Raw genomic sequence first — 21,727 nt, 5'->3', positions numbered from 1 at the left:
CAGGCAGATGGGGTGGGAAGGACAGCACAGAGCAGGGCCCAAGGGAGGAACTGCTGGAGGCTCAGTCATGTTGGATGGATTGGTGGAAAAGGCGACTTAGAAGGACTTTTCAGTGTGAATAAAAGCAAGTAAGGAAGTGTGCACTAGAGAAAAGAAACAGAACTAGGTTAGAGATGTGGTAGGAAGCAGGCATTAGAGGTGAGAGTCAGAGAGACCGACCGCAGGACTGCAACTTTCCTGTCACCCAGCTCTGAATGTGGGGTCTTTTCCTCTTTGGACTTCAGTGTCCGTCACTGCAGAACAGGTGGTCAGACTTGCCTCTCTGTCCTGACCTCTCCTGAAGCTGTCACAGCCAAGTCTCCTGCTCGAAGCCAACTTCCCCCGTGGGCAATCCGTCCAGCTGTGGCTCTTTTGGCTTCACCACAGCTTGGCTAAATCATGTCATTTCTCTTTCCCTCCATGCTTCTCTTCCAAAGCCAAACCCATTCTAAATCTTTCACGTCAAGCATATCCATGCATCTTTTTGAAGCCTCGTTTAAAAAAATAATTTTACTGGCGGCATAAAGCCTTCAGGGCCTCAACCCCTCCCCTCACTGCCCTTCCCTGTCTTCTGAAAGGTTTCCCCATCCCTAGCAGGTTGAACTCATTTATAGTGTAAATGATAGCAAATCAGGAACCTCCTGCTGCTTATAATGATAACACTTCCTATAATTTGCATGATAAAATTCAACTGATTTCAGACAGCATTTCTCAGGACAGATAGGTGACACCCTGGCTCCATGAGGGGAATAAATTACCACCTCGAGTCCTCTGCCAACACAGTTGTGGATTCCGATTGGCTGACATTCAACCCCAAACAAAAGCACAAAGCCTTGTCTAATGGAGCAGTGGAAAAGGATATCTAGGAAATACGAAGAAGTTTTGCATGGTAATTTATGCAAATGCACGCCATAACTCAGCTCAAGAGGTTCCGCTTACACCTATAGAAGGGAGTGAGAGCCAAGGGTTTTATGGAACTGATGCTATCTCATTACACAGCGGAGGCTGTGGGTTTCCATACAAATGAGCTCCAGAGAGACCCAGGGTGGCAATTAGTCCTCAGACCACCTGCACCAGTCCCAAAAGGGTGCCTATTAAGTGCATTTTCCAAGAGCTCTACCGCAGACCCCAGAACCAGAAGTCCTTGGATCAGGGCCCGAGAATCTGTGTTTTCAAAGCTTTTGTTGTTGCTTTGGTGGTGGTTTCTATGTATCCTGAGTTAGACCACCTGAGCCCGGCAGCCTGCAGCCACTACTGGCACTGTGTAGGTGACACACACAGTGGCCACTCTCTCCATGGTGCAGTCAGGAGAGGCTTTAAGCTTGGTCAGTTTCAAGATCCTCGTTTATGAAATAAGGGGCAGATTTAAGTGCCTCTTAAGTGTTTTGGACCATGATTATTTTTCAAAGCATGAGCCAACTCTGCAGCCAAACAAATTTTGTATATGGGTGACCTGTTGACAGCCTTCCCAGATGGACCTCACAGCCTTGTTCCTCTGGAGTTCTGCTGTCCCCCAGAAAGGGAAAAGGTGGCACAGACTCCCCAGCACCGCCACCCCAGTTTCTTTCCTTACCTGTCTCTTTTGAGATGCAGATGGTGTTTGTCCTATTGCTCTTGCCAGGGAGGGCACTGTGTCCATACCCAAACCCTTTCTTTTATTAGTGGCTTAGTGTTTTGAAATCAAAAGCTGTTTATACTTTAATTTGTTTGCTTTTCCTCTGAGCATGGCTATCTTTCCTATTCCTTAAATATCGTTTTCTACATTATACCTAGCATGTACAATGGCGCCTTTCATATAGCAGATTCTCAGTAAGTGTTCATTAGAGAACATAACGACAAATGTCTTCCAGAACAGGGAATGAGAATGCAGAAACAGAAGTTGGTAGTGATTGATCTACTGTAATTCTTCAGTATTTTGGCACACAAACCTAACATTTGTTGATAGCTAAATAGGTCAAGTTTTCTGCGAGTTATCAGGTGTATCATAGTGTCCCAGAGGCAGATACGGAAGCCTTCAAGGAAATTGAGTTCAGGTAGGGTAGCTGACTTACCAAATCTTCACCTAGCTATGTTCTAAGGGTAAGTTTAAGTCCTCGATTCTCCTGGCTCCATAACCCTCAAACTTTCATTTCTGCCCTGTATTCTCAAGGTGGAGTCCAGTGAAAAGTTGTTTACCAACTGTTTCATCTAAGTTGCTCTCCTCCCTACTGTTACTTTGTTTCATCTGAAATTGGCTTTTCTGCTTTTTAAATGATTGAAAGCAAGACTGAAACTTCCTGTCTTCATCATCTTCTCCTCACTGAGGCACAACACCCAACACCCAGAAGCTTAAAGAAGTTTATTTTGGCTCACAGTCTGTACAGATTTCAGTCGGTGGTCAGCTGGCCCCAAGGCAGGGCCGCTGGTGAAGGTCCTTGGTGTAGGACAGGAAGTGGAGTCCAGGGAAGAGCTGGGAAGGAAGATTTGGCCTTTTGGCTCACCCCAATGGCCTGACCAACAGGTAGGCCCACCTCCCAGCAGCAAGTCAGCTCCAACACCCCAATTCTGGTCACTCTATAGGTCCTGCTGGGTTGAGGCGGACAGGCAGCTATAAACTATACGTTTGTACAGGGAGCCTGGCCAACTCGGACTGAGCCCCGACTTGGGAGAGGGGATGTCAAGAGTACCTTTTCAGGCATAGCTGGTGTAGTCAGGGCTTGCAGGGAGATTTCATAAAGGACACATAATTTATAGGATTATTTTATAATAGTCACTCAAAAAAGTCAAACACAGAGGACTGCAAGAGATCTGTCCACACACTCGAGACCCAAAGAATCCAGCCAAGGGCCTGGACCCCATGGCACTGTCTCGCACAAGTCCAGCTGAAGGCCTGGAGCCCACAGCAGGGCCTCGCGCAAGTCCCTGTAGAGGATCTGCACCAGGAAGGCACAAAGGCCAGTGGCGGAAGCCAGAAAGTCTTTGGCAGGGTGAAGGACCTGAGCCACCAGGCTGAGGGATCTGCACCGGAGCCCGGAAGTGACGCTCAAGGGGGAGACCAGGTGAGAATGTTCTGACAAGAACAGCAGCCATTCCCAGTGACAGCCAGGCCCTGAGCTCCTCCTGAGAGGAGAACCAGCCCAGCAAGCTTCTCTGGGAAAACCAACAGCCCCATCTTCCCCTCCAGGTCTCTTTTTACACCGTTGGCAACAACCCTCAGGCGAGTCTTCCACGCCCAGAATCATCGCACTGACTCAGGTCAGCTGGGTGTTGCGAGTTGACCGTGAGCTCGTCCAGCCCAGCTGGGAGGAAGCTCGGCGCTCAGGAGTCGGCGATGCATCTGCTCTGCCACGAGGCCGGGCAGAGGCCGGGCAGTTCCTCGGGGGCCGCGGTCTCCAGGTGAGTTACTGCCTCCTCTTTTTCCTTCCGTTTGTTTTTCCAGTCGTCAGTTTTCTCCTCATTTCCCAGAGACCATGCCGCACGTTATTCCCTGGGTGCTTCCTGCTGCACCTTTCCTAATATCTCCGGTTACATTTGCTTTGAGAGTGAGTGAAAGTAGCTCGGAAAATACAAGAAAAAGGGCTCTGGGCAGAGGAATCGATCTTTGCAAGGGCAGTGAGTGGCTCTCAACGTCTGACCGGAGCCTGGTGATGCAGTGGAGAGGTCGCACATCCTGAAGCACAGCTCTGTCATTGGTCACCCAGGCCTGCCTGCCTCCTCTCTCTCTCTCTCTCTCTCTCTCTCTCTCTCTCTCTCTCTCTCTCTCTTTCCCTCTCTCCCTCTCTCCCTCTCTCCCTCCTTTCTTTCTCTTTCCTGTCTTTGTGTGACCCCAAGAGGGGATCTCACTGCTCACTTGGACTTATTACTCCTGGTGAGCAGAGCAGTCAGCCAGGCCACAGAAGAGACCAACTTCTCACTCTCTGGTCAGCTTTCCCCGGGGGTGGGGGGGTGCATGGCCGGCCTTTGGGGCTTAGCGGTTTCTTCTTCACTGTTTTCTCCTCTTGGCCAGTTAAGCTCATGGCCATGCAACCTGCACAGGCAGTAGGTTGCCCTGTGGAGCAGCACCCTGTAGATGTAGTGTGAGCCCAGACAGGGTGGTGGTAGGAGGGACAGTGAGGAGAGGACCCTGTATAGAAACAGTGTGAATACAGTAAGGTGGTTCATGCTTGGGTAACCATCTGCCTCCTGGTATCGACTGACACACCGAGGAAACTTCCCTAACATGCTCAGCCCGTGAAACTCAAAACCCAGCCATGATTTCCTCAAATTTTCCCTCCTCTGTATTGGGGCATCAGTTCATCACCTGGCCTGCAGCCACTCAAGTTCCTGTTAGCGAAGCAGATTTCTATCAAAGGTAGGATGCGTGCAGTCCCGAAGGTGGACCCTGCATCTTTTTGTCAGTCTACAGTCACTTTTCCTCAGTCCAGATTCCCTGCCCATCCTGTCTGCTGCCCGGGTTGCACGACACCTCTCTTTGAGCATTTAGCTCTCTTGTCTTTGGCTGCAGTGAAGTTTAGTCTCACAGCTTTTCTCTTCCATTCTTCTCTGTAACAGCTCTCTGCACTCCCCACCCACCCTCTGCATGGGCCGTCTTTGTTCTTCTCTCAAAGGGAGCTGTCAGGATGGAAGGCTCTTTTCAGGAAGGCAGAGAGGAGGCTCTTGTTGTTCTAAGTCACAGTCAGATGCATTATTTGCTGTACTATCCTCTTTCAGGCAAGTGGCGCACATAACTATGCCAAGGATCACATAGTCGCAGGCTTAGGATAGTAGGAACACGTGTGTGTGTGTGTGTGTGTGTGTGTGTGTGTGTGTGTGTGTGTACTGGGTGGCACAATTCATCACAGGAGGAAAACACTGTAAGACAAAGATGAAGAAGAAGAATAGGAACAAAACAGACTGGGAGCTCGGGCCAGAGAGGCCCCTGGTGATGGTGCCAGTGGCCGCAAGCTTTCAGTATCGTACCCTTGGTTACTGTTTTTAGCATCAGAACCTTTCCAGGCCCCCTTCAGTTCAGGGGTTGTGGGTGGGCATCGCCGTCCAGTGTGACATCTGGAATGACACACATCAAGTGTGCCTGGGCTCCTGTTGGGGCTGAAGAAATCAGACCTGTCAGTGTAGGGACAAGCAGGCCAGGGAGGCCAGCTGAGCAGGAGAAGCTCCGCCTACAGCCTCTCCTAGGAAATCTCACCGGGTGCCAGGCCGGGGCCTGGGGCAGGGCTTTAGCCTTCACTTTTCAGCTGTCACCCCTCCTTTAGCTCTCCCTCGATGGACATGGACTAGTGACAGGAGAACAGTGAGATGGGCGCCCCCTTGAGGCTGGATGCCATGTCCGCACATCACCCTACCTGGCTTTACCTCTCACACCCTGTGCAGCACCTCAGGACTCTTCATGAGCTGGCGATGACTGATGAGAGCTGGCTCAGAGCTGGCTTCAGTCCATGCGCAGCACGACTTTCATGGCCGCAGAAGAGAGCACTGAGAAAAAGGGCTGTCCTGCAGCCCCGCGTAGCTTCCCCCAGTGCTCAGCACTGCCAGGGGCAAGTGCATTGAGGGTTATTAACAGCAATTAATGGGAGAGTAATCAAGTGTGAAAGGAGGCCAGGGGGGTGATAGGGACCACTGAATCTTACAATCTCAAGGTCAGGCTCTTGGGTCAATCAATCAGTGAGCTGCTAGGAGATGGGACTGGGGCTCCCTTGGGCAAAAGCTAGAAAATGCTGGCATGGTGAGGATCCCCAAATTTCAATGCTTGACAGTTCCTCTCTGTTGGATTTGGCTCATGACCCTGAAGGGGGAGTCAACTCCTCAATGTGCAGAGTTTCTCATGGACTGGCCAGCCAGTAAAGCTGTGAATGACTTCTGCTGTGTGATTTGGGGCCATGCTTGTAATTACTCCAGAAAGTAATTTGCCCAGATTCAATCATAATGTCTAATAATTTACTGTTGGAGATCTTGTACTTCAGATATTCTTGCTAAGACGCGGGCCTCATGAGAATGATGGCATGCTGAGCAATATCAGGCAGTGTGATCAGATGGGAGTAAGAACAAAAGCCAGCATGGGGCAAAATGTCACCAGCAGCATTGTTACTGTGAACACCGGCACCATCACGTCACCATCGTCATGACTGTCACCAAGTCCTTATGTACAGAGACCTTTGTTCCCAGAAGCATTGTAAGCACGTGACAGGCAGTGACCCTGTATCTTTCATTACAGAGCGGTGCTATTACCTCCTTTTAGCAGATAAGAGAACTCGAGCTGAATGTTTCAGTAAATTGGCTCAGAATACTAACTAACAAGAGAATGCGCTGGAATTCTAGACTCTCCTCCAACTGCTCCAGGGTCTGGGCCACTCCCATTATGCTGTGATCTAGCAGAGCAAACAGATGGGTCTTGATTTCAATCCTGGGGCTGTATGCACAATTTCAGACTTCTCTGTGGCTGCTTCTATACGTGTGACAACAAACGATGAGTACAAAGAGGGCCGTGGATCAGGAGCCATAGGCAATAAAGTTGTCTGAGGGCAAAATTTTGGGTCCCACAAGATGGGTCCCGCGCCACGACCCTGGGAGTGAACACATTGTGTTCCACATCCTGAGCAAGCTTGCAGAGGCTAAATGAGGTCCCCGGTTTAATTCCTTGTCATTGCGAGTACTTAAATGCTCATGTCTTTCTGCTTCTTGAGATTAATATTATCAAACCCTTCTTGGAGCACACAGTTGATTACAAGAAAGGGAAGAGAGCACAAAGGTTTCCGGCCTTTGGATGGGGGATGAAGTAAGGGGTCTAGGAAGCCCACAAAGAATTTCCCAGTGCGGTTAGAGCCCACTTTACTCCACGCCCCATCTTGGTCCCACTGTGAGCCCATCCACAACTTTCCCACCTCACGAGGAGGCAGAGGCCAAGGGCTCATTTCAAAGCCATGGAGAACAAAAGATCTGCTGACCCCAGGGGCCTCGCAGGTCCAGGTCTCTCCCACACTGATTCCCTGGGACAGTTGGTGTCACGACCACTCCGGTCCTTCCACAGCTGCATCAGCCCTACACACGAGGGTGTTCATATCATATAAGCAGAATTACCCTTGGTGGCTATGGCTTGAGGGGAATTTGAGGATCATTTTTCACATCCTCTCCTTTCAAAGAGGCACCTAAAGTCCACTTTCTACAGTGGAAGGACCCCAAATAAAGCCGGGGCTTCTGCGTCTCTTTCCAATTACTGCTGTGGTTCTGGTTTTATGCAGCTTTCTCTGTGTCATGTGCCACCCGTGCAGCTAACAATGGATGTTCCCAGCCAGAAATCTTGCTCTTTCTAGAAAAAACAAAAAAGCTCAGGGAGGACCTCCCGCCCTATCCAAGAATCCCCAATTAATCTCTTTATAGCCTCCATGACAAAGAAGCTCTGTGCCCTTCCTCTTCTTGCTAAACTGGAAACGGAGTAAGTAACTGTGTGTGTGAATTAGGGGTGATTTGGCACTAGCCGGTAATGAAGTTGTTTCTCTTCCTGTCCAACAAATCGCAGCTTTTCCACCTTGAAGGCCTAGCACAGGGCTGGATACGGTATGTGCTCCATTTCTGAGCTTTTCGCCATCCTCTCCCACTGTCTTGTGCTCTCAGCACTGGAGCTGTAGAGAGAAAGCTTGCCTGATGGCTACCATATGGATGCTTCCTGATAGAAGGACAGTTATGCTCTCGGGCGCTATTGCTTTGTGTGTCATTCTCTGCCTTCCCCACCTTCCTAACGGTGACAATCACACGGCCATTTCTGTTCTCCATCCCTCAGGTTAACAAGCCCAAGGGGCTCCTCCTAGGAGCCTGGCTGCTTGCTAATCGCTGATGAAGTCTGATGCGCAGGAGGCCCCTGCTCTGATCCTCAGACCTAGAGCTGTGCATTCACCTGGGTGTTTACACTGTGGGCCCTTTGGGGATTCATCCTGTAGCAGGGCACCAGAGTCAGCACAAACCCCAGGCACCAAGTGCTCTGGAGAGAAATGCTTGCCTGATCCCATTGTCCCTCTCAGAGGACTTCTTGGACACAGTGAGTCAGATAATCCAGGAGAAATAATTTGGAGGTGATTTGGAATCACTGTATAACTCTGCTATCATTTTTGCATCCCTAAATTATGTCATTATCTCAGATACTGGGGAATGTACCTGGACAAATCCTTCGGCAGTGTGTCTGGGTGGGGTCTGGACTGACTTCATTTGCCCTTGTAAATAGATTCACAATTCCATCAACATCATTGCTCTAATCTTGCAATGATCCTGCAAGTGTATTTCTAACTTTCTTTTCCATTCAGTGATGATGGGTCCAAGGCCACGCAGCTAATCAGAAGCCGGCTTGGGACTTAAGGCCAGTGTGTTGGTTTTATATTCTGTGGCTGTTCAGTGATCCTGGGCCTACTTTTAGATATTTCCCCAACACATGTTGGTGCCCTGCTACCCAAAGCGTCGTCCACGGACCCGCAGCATGATCACTGCCTGGGAACTCACCAGAAACGCAGGGTTCCAGCAACCACCCCCACCCACTGTCTGCATTCCAACAGGGCGGCCAGGTGACCCTGTGCACCCAGAAGCTAGAAGCACAGCGTGTACCGCACGTGTGACATCGACGTGCCCTGTAGTCACATTAAAACGTAAAGAGAGATGGGTGCAGTGAATTTTAGTAATATATTGTAACCCCAAATACAGAAAATATTATTTCAGTTTGTGGCAATATAAAAGTGATTAATGAGAAATATTCCATCCTTTCTTTTTTGCAGTGGCTTTGGAGTATGTGTTCTAAGAGTTCCACATTTCAGCCCAAGGCAGACACACTTTGCTCTCAGAAACTGCATGACTGCCATGCGGATGGTGGGGACGGTGCAGGGCCAAAGCGGGCTTCTCAGAGTAGGTGGGATTCAGGATCCCTTGAAGGGCTTATCCAAACAATGACAGCCGAGCCTGTCCCTCCAGTTACCAGTTTGGGAGATCTGAGTTGGGGTCCACCGGGTCACATTTCTGACAAGCCCAGGTGATGTCGCTGTGGCCAGCCCTACGGACAGTGCGAGGGTAACCACTGCTCTAGAAGCTGGTCCCCACCTCCCCACAGGCCGTACGGTTCTGAATTCAGAGAAGAAACAGAGCACTGTGTGTGTGGGAGCACACGGAACCGAAGCGAGGATGAGGGCTTCCTGGAGTGGGGTGCGGGGCAGCAGCTGTGCTGGGCCCGGCGTAGTTGCCCATGGGAGCACTAGTGAGCAGGTCTGCGCGTACTTGCCCGCCTGTGTCCCTGCTCAGTGTGCAGCGCTGCGGCCGAGCTGTCACCGAGGGTGTGGCCGACACACCTACGCCACGCCCCCTCGCCCTCTTCCCGCCTCCCCCGCTATCTTCCTTGCAACCGGCCTCAAATCTCTCCCACCCTTCGGTCTTCGTTCTGTCTTTTTCAGAGCCTTGAGCCAGGTCTGTCTTCCCAGGTTCTTGCTGCCCCCAATTTATTCTGCACCGTGCAGCCAGAAATACCCTTTTAAACCATAAATCCATACACATCTCTCCTTTGCTTTAAGCAAACTCAGTGCTTTCTTTCAACTTCCTGGTAGAATCCGAGCTATCCCCTTGCCCTCGAAGGCACCTCAGACAGCCCGCCTCCCTCTGGTCACACTGCGCCGCCTGGTCCTCAGCGCCGTGCTCCTGGACACCGACCTCCTTCTCCTTTCTGCGTCAGAAACAGGTGCGCTCCTCTGCCCTTGGGTGATTCCCGGCCTGCACGTGGCTCCCTCTGCTTAGAATTCTCTTCTGCCTCTGACTCGCCCAACTGGCAGTCTCCGCTCTGGTCTCAGTTTAACTGTCCCTTCCTCCCAGAAGGTGGAGTAGACCACCGTGTGGAAAGTGGCGTCCCCAGAGCACTCGGGTCATTTTGCTCATGCCACTGACATAGTCTGGTGTGAGTTGGCTATTAATGTGTCCCCTGCCTTGGGCTCGAAAGCCACAAGCAGAAGACCATGGACCTGGGACCCAGCTCGTGTCCACATGCACTCGGACCCAGCACAGCGCCCAGCTCAGCCATAGTTAGCAGCCGTCCTGGGTCTACTGTGAGCTGAATTGCTTTGCCACGCTAATAAATTACAAGGACACAAGTGGCGGAAAATATGCTCTTGGATATGTTTCCAGCTGCCATTGGATGAAAGTAGCAGAAAGGAGGAGCTCAAAGTACTAACAATAGCATGGCATGTAAGCATATTCAGACATGGGCCTGGGGAACAGGCTGGCTGCACGGCGGGCATCAGCATCAGGAAGCTGATGGCCATTGGCAGCACTGTGGTCCTCAGGTGAGCCAAACTGGTGGCATGGAGGACAATTTTCATTTTCTGTTCTCAGAGATTGGGTAGGACTTGATAGCCCCTTTGCCACTGTAATTTAAACTGAATCCTATGGGTGCTTGCGGTGGAATATTCAGATTTCAGCCACAATGTCGGGCTGGGTCCTGCTTCTTTCCCAGCTAGACCACAGCTATGGATCCCCACGGTCTGTTCCTCCCCTGTCTGGGGGCAGCAGTGTATGACTTGGGCAGGAATGACAGGACACGTGGCCAGAGAGGCTGATGGAGAAACCCCAGAGCAACACAGCAAGTGGTCTCCCTGCCTCCCTGGCTTGTCCTGGACCAGCAGCAGGGTCTGGGCTTCCTGCCTGAGGCACAGGTTCTAGTAAAGCAGCTGCGGTCCCACTGAGGGCCCCGGTCCAGCCTTTAGACCTGAGCAGAGAACCAGCATTTCCCATCCTTCATCCTCCCCAGGACCTGCACCCCCTCGGAGGTGCTGGGCCTGGATTAAGAGGAAGGGGGTGTGAGCCTGCACCACCGTCTTCTTCCAAGCTGGCTCTTCCTATGTGGGGGACCCACACATGCTCGTGCTGCCACCTCCTTCCTTTATTATTAATAATGAAATATTGAGGCCAGCCTGCTAATGAGCCTAAACTCCCTCCTGTTAGTTTGTATTCCGCCTTCAGACTGTCACTTCAGAGTAAATTTCTTCTCGGGGCGTCTTGTCGGAGGAATGCCACACCAGCGTGACCCCAGACCTTCAAGGCTATCCCGTTCCCCTCAGTGCACTTCCCAGGTGAGGGAGGCGGCCCCTCTGTCACGCTTAGACCGTGCAGCGCTTTCCTCCTGCAGCTGAGATGTAACTCTTATCACGCTGAGTCAGTCGGTCAGGTACACACAGACCCAGCCTATAAATGATGCACGGCTGCATTGCTGTTACTCCTTGAGCACTACAGGAGAGGGGTCCATGCGGTGAGGCAGAGGGTCTGTTTTGGAGGGAGGGGCTAAACAGGAGCGGCCGTCCCTGCCGTCTGCTGGGCTCCTGCTCATTTCCTGTGGTCCGGCGGTGTCGGGATGTGGAAACTTGAGGGACGCTTTGCACGGGCAGGACGGCAAGCGTGCCCTGCTCAGAGGTGTAAGCTGGCCTTCGTGGAGCAGCCTCGCTTCTGCAGGGCTCCGTCCAGGACCCCGGGTGCCGCTGCTGCTCCCTCGCTTCGGCCCTGGCTCCCTTCGCTGCTTCCTGTCTTTAGGCTACTCACCGGCACCACCTTGCGCTCATCAGCATAACAGCTTTGCCACTCCCTCGGTGACCTCTCCATGGCCACGACCCCCTCCAGAGTCCCGCTGGGCACAGGAGTCAATGTCCCCAAATCAACACACGTGACGCACTCGGTAAAAGGCCTCAGACATTAATAAATGCTCAAAATCAATCTTCCTATCCCTCCCTATTTCACTTTTTACCACTAAGAAATCTGGGCTCAGAGTTAGCTTTTACTAATCACCCTTGGTCTCTCTCCACACGGCTGGATGTGTCTCTGAGTTGGAGCTGATGGTCGGTGCTGTGTAGAACAACTGGGACCTAATCGAGCAAAAATCAGTAATATTGTACTTCCCTTACTTGAAAATTGTGGTAGTTTGTTCATCATAGATTTTTTGGCCTCAATTTGACTTTTTAAATATTGCTTCAAAGTATCGATTGTGTTGATTATTGACCGTTGAGACAACACTTTAATTTTGGGCCGAGGCAAACATAGCCTGGGCCTTGCTATCCTCCCTTGGCCTCGGCCCTGCCTGTCACAGAAATCCATTCTCTTCCAGCCCCTTGTCTTTTAGCCTTGTGTGCACTCTTGTAACAGTGATCCATCTGGGTAAAGGGCCACGATGCCAGGGTTGGCCACGTCAGGGGAAGGAAAAAGACAGCCAGTTTTACCGAAAAGGGAGACGCTAAGGGGAGTGAACATAACCGAAAGCCGGCAGTAAACCTACCTGGGACCTTGCTACCTAGAGGTCAGGTTGTCAGACCTCCCCACGCATCCTGACCGTGTCCACTGGCCTCCCTGGAGGGGACGTGGTTTATGCTCCTTTGGGTGCCAGGTGGTACCAGGAAGCGTCAGACAGCAGGACCCCAGTGGCGTGGCCCTTCCCTTCTCATTTCCACCCAAGCGTGTGCCATGGCCCTGGGATTAAGCATTTTGTGGGGTCTTCTACTATGCCCGAGAACAAATAGAGGCTGTGTGAAATTTGTCCCTTATGGTTCTTCTGTTTCATGAGGACAAGGGCCCCGCCGGTCAAAGGAGAGGTGTGTGGGCTCCCAGCATCCTTTGTGTCTACATCCATCTGCCCTGACATGGCGGGGAGACTCTGCTGTAAATTCGAAGCTTTGAGGTTCGGAGGGATTCTCAGCACCATGCAATATGTCCCAGAAAAAAGATACTTTCTTTGAAATGTTGACAAGTTTCCATCTCTTGCCGCTCCTCACAATCCTCTCGTTAACCCTCCCCCTAATGGCCAAAGGCCGGCACTGTTCAGGTCTGGCATCACACAGGCCACTAAGCAAAAGGGACGCTCGTTAGCCTGATGCAAGTCCTTTCTTTCCTTCAGGTTGATTTTGACTTGAAGCAAAGCACGCCAGTGAGGCCTTCGTTCCAATTTGTTCTTCTGATATTTGCAAATGCGGCTGAAGCACATGTAGCTATGTATAAATGTCAGAGCTGGAAGCATCAGGCCATTAACCCTATAACAACATTTCAGGGCCTCTCCTGGTACTAAAACCTCCAGGACAGTGACGAGGAACCTTTCAGAGACCGAGTGCCCAAACTGCAACCCCAAACCCACTTATTGATCACAGTACCGAAGCTGCAATGAAACTTGATTACTGAGGTTTTAGTTTAGAAAACAACAGCTCCTACATTAACATCGTTGTCTTTAAAGAAAAGCATAACAGAGCTGTTGATGATACAAGCAAGTTTTGCTGAAAGGTGAGACTTGCATTTGGAGTGCTTTTGTACAGTGAGTGTGATCTCTGCTCTTGTGTGCATGCTAACCGGTTGGGTGGGTGACTTGGCTCGCTGGCCGACAGTGGTCCTCGCTTCAGTGCACTTGCCATAGTTTTGCTGCTACACTCTAGGGCAGTGGTCCTCAAAGCTCAGCTTGCATCAGAGCCACCAGCAGCAGGACTCACTGGTCTACATGGCCAGGGCTCGCGCTCAGCCTCCGTTTCAGTCTGTCTGGGGTAGGGTCTAAGATGGAGCATCTCTAACGGGCTTCTAGGCGTGATGGTTTCTCTCCCTGGCACTTAGACTGGACTGGAAGAGGCCTGGAAATTGGTACTGAGAAGTGGGGTCACTGCTGTGACTATACCTGATGACGGAGTTCAGAAGCCCTTGGAAAAGGTCTGTGAGAGGAATTTGGAAAGTTTGAAGGAAATTTAGAGAAAACCTAGAATGCTGTAAGCAGAGCTTAACTGAAGTTTCTTAACTGAAGTTTCTGGCCACAGAGGACCAGGATTTGGATGGAAATGTGACAGCAAAGAGCTACTCTCATGAGGTCTTAAATGGAAAGTAAGAGTCCACTGGGAATTGGACCACAGGCGACTCATGTTGCACTCTGGCAAAGAACTTAAGAACATCATGTTCATCCTCTGAGACTTCGTGAAAGGCTGAATGAAAGGTGACAAATGTGTTTACCTAGCAAAGGGAATTTCAGAGAAGCACAGCATTCTGCATGACCTGTATATCACTGGCTGCTCTTAGCCAGATTTATAGCAAGAATCCAGGGCAAAAGCTCAAAGCTAAAAGATTTGAGGAACTTGTAGGTTGCCTGGAAAAGGAGGGTGTAGCCGCTAAACAAACTAGTACTATTAAAAAGAAGTCAAATATTTTGCACCAAGGTAATAGGAAAGATGCTTAATGGGGATTAGCAAGACCCCACCCACCACTGTCTCAAAGGTGCAAGACTGTGAACTTGTCTTAGGGACTTCAGGGTGCTCTGCTGACACCGGCTCCCAGGAATTACTTCCTTGGGAGTTGATTCCCCATGTTCAGCCGTCAAGGCACTCAGAGACCATTGCATCTGTGGTTTTTGTGGCATGCAAAACTTACGGGGTCACAGACGCTAGCACCAAGATTGGAAAGGAATCCTGGGAAAACAGGGAGGATGTGGCAAAGTCACAGCTGAGTGATGGGTAATGCAGCTGTGAGAGGGAAGCCCAAGCTGCAGTAGAGACCTTGGAGATCAGAGACACCACGAATGGGGAAGGCCAGCCAAGAGGACTGCACAGCCGGCCCATGAGAGTGGCCCATGGTAACATCCAGCGTGTCACAGAAGTGGGCTGCTCCCGGGTGTGGCACGAAGTTTAGGATTTAGTGTTTGTGCTGCTGAATTTTGGTCTTCTTGTTGTCCGATCCTTCCTATATATGATCCTATTCCTCTTTCCCTCTCTCTCCCTCTCTCTCTCCCTCCCTCTCCTTCCCTTTCCCTCCCTCTCCCTCCCTCTCCCTCCCCCCTCTTCTCTGTACTGGAAATCAAACTCATGGACTCGTGCTTGCCAGGAAGATGCTGTACCACTGAGCTACATTCCTGGCCCTTTCTCTCTTTTAGAATTGGAATGTTTACTTGGTACCATTGTGTCTTTGCAGTGTGTGACTTGCTTTTTGATTTTTATAGGGGTACACAGCTGAGTCTCCCTTGAGTCTCAGCAGAGACTTTGGACTTGGATTTCTTGGCAGGGATGGAATGTCTGGAATCTGGGCACTTCTGGAGAGGGACGAGGTGCGATCCGCATCATGAGATGGGCATGAGCCTTTGCGGGGTCAGTGTTAGGGTGCTAGTGTCCCCCGAGGGCCATGTGTTAGAAGCCTGGTTGCCAGCCTGTGACGCTGCTGGGATGTGGTGGAACCCTGAGAGGCGGGGCTTACTGAGAGGAAGTTGGATCAGTAGCAATAGGACAAGCAGGGGGGACTGGGACGTGGATCTCTTCCTTTGCCTCTGTTTTGCTTCCTGGTCACCATGCAGTGAACAAGCATCCTCCCTCCTCCACCACACTCTCCCAGCATGATGTGCAGGGCTGCCACAGGCCAAAGTATCAGGGCCAAGTGACCATGGACTGAACTCTAAAACCATGAGCGGGATAAACCTTTTCGACTTTGAAGGTGACTATGTCAGGAATGTTGTCACAAAAACAAGAAGAACAAAAATAAGAGGACCACTGACATGGACTTTGGAGATTGAGTAGGGCACAGCTTCAGGCTGGTGCTGTCCCTGGCCTTTGGGCTGTTCTGTGGATTCAGGGCAGACAGACAATGTCTTTCCATTCTCCTGGTTAAGGGAGGCCATGTTCAGATAATTTTTGTGATATCCTACCCCATATCATCCCTGTCCTCCTCTGTATCTTGAAGCCTTTTCTGTCCTGCTGCTCAGTGGGGAAGGAATACTAGGAAAGTACACTCACCACCTCTTCCCCCGTCATAAGGGCTATGCATGTCACTGGTAAGATAGCAGCTGATGTTGTCTAGAGGGTGCCTAATAGAAAACAGAAATGTGTTTTGGTGAATTTATAGCCCTTTTGATAAATTTATAGCCCTTCCTGCTCTAATCCTCAAGAGTATTCAAGAATTCTATTATGTTTTATGAGAATTACTCAATTAATGTTCTCAATTTTCCCTGTTGCATCGACAGCAACTGTATCCAAGCCTGGTTGCTACGTCCGGTGTTCCTTCCCTAATTACTTATCACCTGGGCACACCTGTCCCTACCTAGACAGAAAATGCCCCTTCCCTGTGTGGTGAGGCTTGGGGATGGGCATCAGCAGGTAGGGAAAATGCCAGTTCTCCTGAAAGCTGTGGTTCCCTTCTGTAAGAGCATTCAAACAACAAGACACAAGTCAATAAACTCCCTTTGACTTTAGCCACCCTTTGTTTCTCATACTCTTGTTAATGGGGGAGAACACAAATAGATGGGAAGTGGAAGGGAGGAAAAAATAAAACGTGCCACGCACGTCTTTGCCCACTTCACTCCTTCTATATTTCAGTTATATATAGTCTGTATGAGAACAGGAGAATGAACATCTGGCTGGAGGTCAATTTTTGTTGCAATCAGGATTCTGACAAATTGAGTGATGTATAACTATGTATGCAGGCAGAGATGCTTAAAATAGCTGGCAAACCATCACCTGTACCCAGACGTATCATTACAGTGGGTGAAATAATGTCACTGTGTGTTGTGTAAGGTTAAAAGGGAGAGGCATCCACACTGAAACCCATCCCTTCCCACTGCTTCCTGGAGTTTACAGGGAAAAAAGCCACGAAGTGTTTTCTGGCTGCCAACAGTTCTGCCCACATGTATTTTATACATTTCCCCATCCCTTCTGGGGCATCTAATTATTGGATAGAAAGTCCAAGTCACTGGAAACAGCTCCTCTCTAAAGCTTTGTATCTCTTAGAGACCCTTAGGGCAGGGAGCTGGTGTACTGAGGTCATCGTGGAAATAAAAGCAATATCCTCCTCCATGTACATAAGGCCTTATGCTTTTCATAATAACTCTGCATAGATTTCTCCTTCAATGTCATTTATAATCTTTCAAAACACACATATAGAGGCTTCTCTTTGTTCCCAAGATTCAGAAGTGAAAAGCGCCACACAGAGGAGTGGAATGACAGGCCGAAGGTCACCCAGGACCCTGGAGATGCAAGTAGGACTTGAGAATCAATGAGCTTTGCTTCATGGAATATTGGACCCAGATTTGTATTCATATCCCTCACTCCAGGATTAATGGACCTCCTTTTTAATCCCCTCCTGTAATCCACCTAATAAGAGTGGCTTGTGTAGGGCTGGGATTTAGCTCAGTGGTTCCACCACCTGCCTTGCATGCACAAGGTCCAGAGTTCGATCCCCAGAACCGAAAAAGAAAAGAGTGACTTATGAAGTTATTTCTCATGTACTTGTAATAAAATTCAGGCCTAACTGATCCCTTGGATGGTAAAATTTTCAATATGCTCAGTCATTAGCTCAAGGAAATTCTAATACAATGAATGTACATTTTAGACATGAAATTATTCATCTGCAATGAAAATGACGATGTCAAAATATTGCAGATGTAGCTTAAGCCAACAAAGTATCAGAGCACTGGCTGTCAGCCTCTCTACATCCTGAAGTGGATGAAATACTCTTCCAAAAACTCCTGTGTGTTTCTGTCCACTTCTCATTGGCATTTCTTTCCAGGACCAGGACCAGGGGGTCTCCAGGGAATCCTAAGTCTGATTTATCACAGAATTTGGGAATGACTTTAATGTGCTACCACCTCAGTTATATTTTCTTGTTTCAGTAATACCTTATAACCATGATTGATAGAATGAGTACCTTTCACAATTTTGAGTTTCGAGTTCCAGGAACTGTTCCTGCCACGTAGTGCTGTCTTATCCCAGTAGTCTAGACATGCTTCTGAGATCTCACTATGGGAACTGAGTGTATATTCTGCGAAGAAGTACCTATTTATCTATCTTTGTGACCATCCGACGAACCACATGTAAAATGACGCAAAACGAAGACACATGAAAGCAAAGACACACTAACTGCTCTTCTTCCTTTTCCCCAGAGTGTGCCTCCTTTTCTGTCTGTTCACACAAAATTCTGCCTTAAATTGTTTTGTGTTATTGACCCGTGGTGGCCAAGCTAAGGCTTGGGGCCCATGGCGTGGTGTTCCCCACGAGCTCCCCTCTCAGCAGCTGGTGTTCAGTGCTGTCGTGGTGCCGTCTGACAATCTGGGCTCCGTCCATCCAGAGCCCCGAGCCTTCCTGGTGCTGTGAGCATCTGCTTTGCATTGTCTTACGTTGCTACGTTAAACTCCTTGTGCTTTCTTGTAAGTCACTGAATTAACATCATACACTAAGATCACAGTAGGATTGTCACCCAGAAAGGTGACTAAATCTTCTGTTCTCATCATCTCTTTGGCTTTCACTTTTACAAAATATATTACAGTCATTTATTGCATTTATAAAACACGTTGGGGACTAGCAAGATAAAAGATGCCTTGTAAATACAGCTGCTGTTATCTGGAATGTGCGTCTTATGTCTGAGCTTACCAAGTGCAGACATGGGCACCTTTGATCTCTGCTAAGCACAGTGGTGCTGCATCTTGGAAAGCAGGGAAAACGATCCTAGCCATGGCTGACACATGCTAAAGCAAAGTCTTGTGTACTTCTGTCCCTGAACTTCAGGATGGCTTGGACACCTTGGCATGTTTTTGAGCTTAAGGAATAGGCTCATACAACCAGTCCTGCAATGGCCTGTGGCACTGTGATTGCTGTGTACAGAACCGTTACCCTCACCACACGCTCAGGAATCTGGCATTGTGTTCCTTTGTGGGCTTGATGCCTGGCTCAGAGGGGAACACACGGTAGGCGGTCCAGAGTCCTGTGCAGATCGATACATGAAATAACGAACCAATGAAGCCTCCCCGAGGCTTGTGGGTCCATCTTCTAACCACAAACCTGGATGGGAGAGAGAGATGACTTTTCTACTCATGTCAGCCTTAAAGAGTCGGACAGGCTTTGTAAAGTAACCATTATCAGCCACAGTTTACAGTCAGGCTTCGTGGCCAGGGACAGCTTTGCTGAGCAGAGATCCCTGAGTTCTCTTTGCCCTTGGCCCTCTCCTCCCAGGGAGAGCAGATTGCTGAGGAGACTCTTGTGCGGCATAGCACCTACCCCGTGTGGCTGAGAAGCCTTCATCAGCCAGCAGTTTTTCTCCTAAACTCTCAGTGTTCTTCTGTGCAAAACTGTCACTGTGCAAGAGTCCTGGGTCAAGGAATCTGGGGAAATCACAGCTTCTTCCCCGAAACCCACACAAGCCCAGCTCTAGGAGAGGTGAGCGTTCTGTAAGCTTGGGAGACACTCTGTTTTGCTGAGCACAGGTAATCTGGGGAGACCTTAGAGTGGCTCTGAAGGAGCCAGAGCCGCAGCCTGCCGTGGGTGGTGGGCCAAACCAGCTCAGGTCTGCTGGGCTGCCGAAGTCCTCGGAAACCGCAAGCACACTGTAGAAACCTTGAAACCTCAAGAATATGATAAACAGGGATGGTTGTCATGCCATAATCCTACCCCAACATGTAGCCAGTGCATTTCTGTTGTATATACACCCATATCTGTATATGTATGCAGCCACATGTTTATATATACCCATCAAACATACACACACACAGTTGAATTCTGGGACAAAGCATGGTTATAAGGCACCATTTTGCATTTCTTCACCTGGATTCATTAATAATTAAAGGATGGAGTGAGTTCGAAATAAGTGCATCCAGTGACAGAGATGCAGCTCTGCCCAACTGGGAGTGAAATTGTCCTAAATTTCAAACGTAGCTTAAAATCACTTATGTAACCCTTGCCTGTCGTTCTTACTCCATGGATTAGGAAACAACTTGCCTTTACTCATGGATGTGACACCCTATGTCTCCAGTGGGACAGCAGCAGGGGACAGCGGTAACAGTGCCGGCCCTGGTGCCAGAGGCCACACAAATCCTGTCTCGGCCACTAATTAGCTTGGTAATGTTGAGCACCACACTCAAGTCCTATGGGCTATTTCCTTGTTAGCGAGACAGAGGCGACAATTATGCCTGTCTCATAGGAGAGTTGTGGAAGTTCATCGTGTAAGTACATGGAAGGCACTTAGGACAGATCGGTGGCCACTATGTGCCAGGTGAATCTTACTGGCATTATCAAGAGTGCGCCTACTGTCTGAGCCTCAGAGAAAGCTCAATGACAAGTTCATGGTTATCTTGAATTCCTTCACAACATCTCCCCCAGGGACTAAGTGTCGATATCAACAATGTGATTTTTCTTTTACCCAGTTGATCAGAAAAAAAAAAAATCTCTAATCAAATATATTGATGAACTAGGTTTCGTGGAGTGATGAGAGAAATCCAAGTGTGGCTTACAAATTTCACTGTAGAAACAAAACTTAGAAACGAAGTCATCTTGATAAATGTAGTAGCCAGGTATTTAGCCATGTCTATCCAACCACGTGGTAAATCACATGTAGCTGATTTTGATGATGACCCTTTAACTGCATCTGTTCTAATGGCCCTTGTTGTACAGAGGCAGACACAGACTCAGAGAAGCTGCAGTGTGGCTGAAGGAGCCTGAGCTCATCGACACAAAACAGCCAGAATGAGATTCCTAACTCCCAGGCTGATGTGCTTCCCTCTGGGCAGTGGCTGGGTCCATGTACCAAGGCGCCATGTTCGGATCTGGAAAGTCTCCCATAGCCTCGGGCGTCAGAGGCTTCCCGCCCAGGTTTGAGACGGCTGGGAGGTGGGATCCTTTGTGGAGCAAGGCCCATCAGAGGATTTAGGCTGTCGAGGTGAGGGGTGCGCCTCCAAGCAGATCACAGAACTCCAACGCTGCCACCTGCTTCCTTTCTGTGCGCGGGTGATGAAGCAAGGGACTTGGTCTGCTGCGCGTGTGCCGCCATGACGCGCTTTCTCACCACAGGCTCCAGACCACTGAGCCCAGCCAGCCACAGACCGACCACCAAATGCAGAGAGGACAGGGCTAGGGCTCCAGCTAGGACGGGGACACGTCTGAGGGACAGTGAAAGGTCAGGGAAGCCTGACATGCGCAACCTTAGTGGACGGCCGTGCTGTTCCTGAGAATTTAGTTATCGTTACCGAAGTCCTTGGTGAAGGACCGAGAGGTTTCTATCCTGAAGTAAACGAGGGGCAGCAGCGTCCACACTGCTCAGAGCTGGCAGCAGGTAGCTCGCGGCTGAGTACCACTATTCATTCCCCATTTTCAGATTCAGGGACTTGGGAGTAGTGGACATTAACCTGTCGAGGCGCGGGTGTGGGCATCACGCTGTACAAGTGTGGCACCCCGTAGGTCTCACTCTCCTCTTTGCGTCTGTCCTGGAGTCATCCTAACACTGTCTTCCTCGTGGGTCACTTTTCGGACAGATGAACACGCGTGAGCTATGTATTATAAACTGTAAAGGGTTCAACTTGACTGATGACATTTCTGCAGCTTTCGCCTTTACCGGTAGAAGTGCCGGGAAAGCCAGCTGAGGCTTCAAGTTCACCCTCCTCTCCCAGGACAGTGGACACAGCCCGGGCGCATCTGTGGAACAGCTGCACCAAGGGACTGGGAACTTTTCTTGGAAACCATAGCACAGTTCATGAGCAGCTCACGCACTGCAGTGACTGATTAAAAAATACAAGATGAAATATTACAGCTATCAATAATTCCTGCACATGGCTGACTTCTAATGAAAGGATAAAGTTTCTGAGGGAGAGAGAAGAAATGAAGAAAAAGGTTTTTTATCAATTTCAGAGGAACATTTTGATGTGATCCTGAAAACTTTTCTTGGTGAAATATTTTCTTTCTATTACGCTCCGTCATACAGTGTTCATTTAATTTCCCCTTTTCAGCAG

At 49.6% G+C, this 21,727-nt stretch overlaps 1 long non-coding RNA gene across 1 annotated transcript in view; it reads left to right on the top strand.

Annotated features, from left to right (window-relative positions):
* The window catches only part of LOC104854574, a 564,230-nt gene that overhangs the window by 530,705 nt on the left and 11,798 nt on the right, over nucleotides 1-21,727 (top strand). The window contains exon 17 of the long non-coding RNA XR_778164.2: nucleotides 3,203-3,414. This is a non-coding gene — a long non-coding RNA (uncharacterized LOC104854574). The remainder of the gene's footprint in view (nucleotides 1-3,202; nucleotides 3,415-21,727) is intronic.

Source organism: Fukomys damarensis, unplaced genomic scaffold, assembly GCF_012274545.1.
Source record: "Fukomys damarensis isolate Sample0158 unplaced genomic scaffold, DMR_v1.0_HiC HiC_scaffold_11, whole genome shotgun sequence".
NCBI classification, from domain to species: Eukaryota; Metazoa; Chordata; class Mammalia; order Rodentia; family Bathyergidae; genus Fukomys; species Fukomys damarensis.
The sequence above is the reverse complement of the archived record's forward strand: the minus strand, read 5'-3'. Positions and strand labels throughout refer to the sequence as shown.